The sequence below is a fragment of the Apium graveolens genome, chromosome 2 (assembly GCF_009905375.1).
Source record: "Apium graveolens cultivar Ventura chromosome 2, ASM990537v1, whole genome shotgun sequence".
Taxonomy (NCBI): Eukaryota; Viridiplantae; Streptophyta; class Magnoliopsida; order Apiales; family Apiaceae; genus Apium; species Apium graveolens.
The window spans coordinates 269,843,215-269,847,418 of NC_133648.1; the positions used below are offsets into that span (position 1 = coordinate 269,843,215).

The 4,204-nt window shown below is 39.6% G+C and overlaps 1 non-coding gene across 1 annotated transcript; it reads right to left on the bottom strand.

Annotated features, from left to right (window-relative positions):
* Positions 1-442: 442 nt before the first annotated feature.
* On the bottom strand, positions 443-549 carry LOC141709180 (small nucleolar RNA R71). Its single transcript, XR_012569770.1, has one exon. It is a non-coding gene; the product is annotated as a small nucleolar RNA R71 (small nucleolar RNA).
* Between the last annotated feature and the right edge of the window lie 3,655 nt (positions 550-4,204).

The window sequence follows — 4,204 nt, forward strand, 5'->3', positions numbered from 1 at the left end:
CTCACAAGGTTTATTTTAGTCGTGTATTTCAGGTACCCTAGTTTTTATTACAATGGGAGAACCAGCAGCAGATACGAAAGCTTTGATGGATTATTCTCAACCGAAAATCAATAACTTTTAGTCTAGCATTGTTAGACCAGCCATTGCTGCTAATACCTTTGAAATCAATTCTAGCACGATTCAAATGGTATAGAATTCAGTCCAATTTGGGGGTTCTCCAATGGAAGATCCAAATATGCACATCAGGGATTTCATAGAGATCTGCGACATCTTCAGGTTCAATGGTGTGTCTGAGGATGCGGTGAAACTGAGACTGTTCCCATTCTCTCTGAGAGACAAGGCTAAAAGCTGGTTACACTCTCTACCAACTGGTTCGATTGCTACTTGGGAAGATCTTGCTCAAAAGTTTTTCACTAAATTCTTCCCTATGGCGAAGACAGCTGCAATCGGGAATGCTCTTACTTAGTTTGCACAACAATCAGGAGAATCTCTATGTGAAGCTTGGGAGCGCTACAAGGAGATGCTTAGGAAGTGTCCTCGTCATGGAATGCCTGATTGGATGATCATCAATTGCTTCTATAACGGTTTGAGAGCACAGTCAAGACCCATGCTTGATGCAGCATCAGGTGGAGCCTCATGGGCTAAGAGTTGTATGAAGCTTATGAGCTAATTGAACTGATGGCTTATAAAGAATATCAGTATCCAACCCAGAGATTGCCACATGGCAGAGTTCTTGAAATGGATACAGCTACAACTATCACTGCTCAACTAAAGGCGTTGTCTATGAAGATCGATTCTCTAGCTAACTATGGTATTAGTCAGATAACCAGTGTTTGTGAGCTGTGTGCAGGTTCGCATGCGACGGAGCAATGCGCTATATCTAGTGAATCAGCTCAGTTTGTGAGCAACTTTCAGAGATCGCAACAACCAGTTCCAGACACTTATCATCCTGACAACTGGAATCATCCTAACTTCAGCTGGAGCAACAATCAGAATGCGATGCAACAACCGTTCCAGCAGTTTGGAAACAAGCAATTCAATCCTCCTGGTTTTCAGCAACAATTTGCACCAAGGAAACAGTTTCAGCCAATGAGAATGCAATAATAAACTCATGGAGGTGCAAGTCAATATTTCAATAAAAATCTGAATTGGAGGAGTTGAGGCTTATGTGCAAAAACCAGGCTCTTATATGCAAAAGCCATGTTATTTCTATTAAGACTCTGGAGAACCAAATAGGGAAAATTGCTAACGCCTTATTGAATCGACCACCAGGAACGCTTTCGAGTGATATCCAATCCAGGAAAAAGCGAAGTTAAAGAACAGGTGAACGCCATCACCTTGAGGTCTGGAAAGGTCGCAACCCCCAAATTCAGCAAGACGAATAGTCTAAAAATTTTGTTCAGAATGCAGGTGCGTCTACACCCTTGCCAATTCCAGAAAATGAGATTGTAGCTGAAAAAGTTATGCAAAATGATGCCGAGGTGGAACCGAAGAAGAAAGCTGTTACAAAAAATCCTCTTGAGTAGAATACATGGGAAAAAGAAGGCTATCCGCCTCCCCCATTTCCTAAAAGGCTTCAAAAGCATAAGTTCGACAAGAAATTTGCCAAGTTTCTGGAAGTTTTGAAGAAGTTGTACATCAACATACCGTTTGCTGAAGCTCTAGAACAAATGCCGAGCTATGCGAAGTTTATTAAAGGTATTCTCTCGCGGAAGGTGAAGCTTGAGGATTTGGAAACCGTTGCTCTAACGGAGGAGTGCAGTGTTGTGTTGTAACAGAAGTTGCCTCCGAAGCTTAAAGATCCTTGAAGTTTCACTATTCCTTGCACTATTGGAAACTTGTCGTTCGATAAATGCTTCTGTGATTTGGGAGCTAGCATCAATCTGATGCCCTTGTCTATTTTCAAGAAGCTTGGTCTACCTGATCCGAAACCGACATACATGTCATTGCAACTAGCTGATCGTTCCATCTTTTATCCGCGAGGAATAACGGAGGATGTCTTAGTTAAGGTGGACAAACTCATCTTCCCTGCTTATTTTGTAATTCTGGACTTTGAGGAAGATAAGAAAATTTCCATTATCTTGGGGAGACCATTCTTAGCTACTGGCCGAACTCTGATCGATGTACAGAAAGGAGAGCTTACATTGAGGATTCTAAATCAAGAAGTCGCCTTTAATGTGTTCAAAGCAACAAAATTTCCAACTGATGAAGAAGAATGCTTTAAAGTAGAGATGGTCAATTCTGTAGTGAATTCAGAACTTGAGCAAGTGCTAAGGTTAAATACTTTAGAGAGAGCCTTGACAGGGGAATTTGATAGTAAAGATGAAGAAGGAGCAGATCAACTGCAGGTTTTGAATGCACCTCCATGGAAGAGGAAGTTGGATATGCCATTCAATTCTCTTGGGTTAGCAGAGCTGAAAATTTCTCAGGAGCGTCTCGAGACGTCTATTGAAGAATCTCCCACACTTGGGCTCAAGCCGCTGCCAAATTATTTGAGTTATGCATTTTTAGGTGCACCCCCTGACAAGGGGTTGGAATATATTTACGATAATCTAAAGGGTGACCGGCCAGTTCCTCCCGTGCCTAGAGAGGGTTCTCTCTCATGTGAAGCAGACAGTTGATATGACTGGTGTTGGTGATGAGCAGTACATACGATTGACTAGGCGTATGGAGGCCATGCACGACATTCACCGTCATTTTGATGCAGATTTAACACAGCTTTAGGAACTATTTTCTGGGCCACTGGTGTCGAGGTCGATTGGCCTATATTTGGAGCTGATTTTGTTTACCCACCGCTTGATACTCCACCCAAGGAGGGTGATCCTCCCGACGACTAGGTTACCTTGTATCCTTATTATTACCTTCAATGAGGATATTGAAAATTTTAAGTTTGGGGGTGATAATTTAAGGATTAGTTTGTGTTGTGTCCATATAGATTCATATAGCATGTTTAGTGTATTTTATTCGTATTTTTGCATGATTGTTCATATAAGTCATGTTTATTTACATTTTTGTTCTTGTTATTATGTGAGTCCATGTAGTTGCATTTACATGCATATAACATGATCCCATAGGTTTCACTGTTTATGATTAATTTATTGATGATAATTGGAGTGTAATGATGAAGAATAGAGGGATATTTAAGTCTTAATGAATTGATTTGCATGCCCAGAAAAAAATTCACAAGTCTTATATGTTGCTTTTGATCTAGATCATGATCATACTTGTTTATTTGTTGACATTTAATCACTTGGTTATATTTAGAATTTTTTCTATTCTCGTAATGACTAGGAGCACTGATTTTTAAACTGGAGAAAAGCAGGATTTCATTGCTAGTTGTGAATAAGGCTAGGCGTCAAGTGGTTAGTAGCCGACTCATATTTTTATGAGTAGTCTAGGGTTGAATGAGATGGAGCGAAACGCACTCATTCAGAAATCATTGAAAAAAAGAAAAAAAAAGAAAAAAAATATATATGTTTATGCATAATTGATCAAGAGTGAGCTCTTTAATACTCGAGTTATTAAGGTCTAGGGGACTTTGTGCCTAGTGACCTAAGGCTTTGATAGTTTGGGATCCGCTAACCTAACGCTTGCTACATGAGTATTATTGCATAAGTCTTTTGGGACCTCACTCATTGCACGGTCAAATAAGCATTTTTTTATGCGTTCAATAATAGCGTGAATCCTTGTATAACTCTAGTAGGAAGAAGGTGTTGTGAGTCATTATGCGTTTAGCGTCTATTCTGTATATGAACTCGTGATTGTTTTGATGATAGATAAGTTATGGTTATTGATCTAGTATCGAGAATATATCTGTTAAGCATCCACACACGCACATTTCTGGTTTGTGAGTTGGTTTGTGGGTTTTATTCGAACTCTGTTTAGAGTCATTGCATTCTTAGAGGCATTCGCTTGTTGGTTGGTTATGGTTATTCGGAGGGGATCGATTGCATTATCATTTAGTTGCATTCACGTAGTTGCATTCATGCATTAGTATGTTTTGTAGTTTTTGAGTCTGTTTATGCTTGTGGACAAGCATCGATTCAAGTTTGGGGGTGTGATAAGTGGATTTTATATCTACTTGGAACGCTTCATTATAAGCTTTAGTTGGTGTTTTGGACTCAGGTTATTGGTATTTTTGATGTGTTTTTGTGTTTTTTGCATTACATGCATTAGTTGGATGAATAAATGAGCTTTTCAAGGA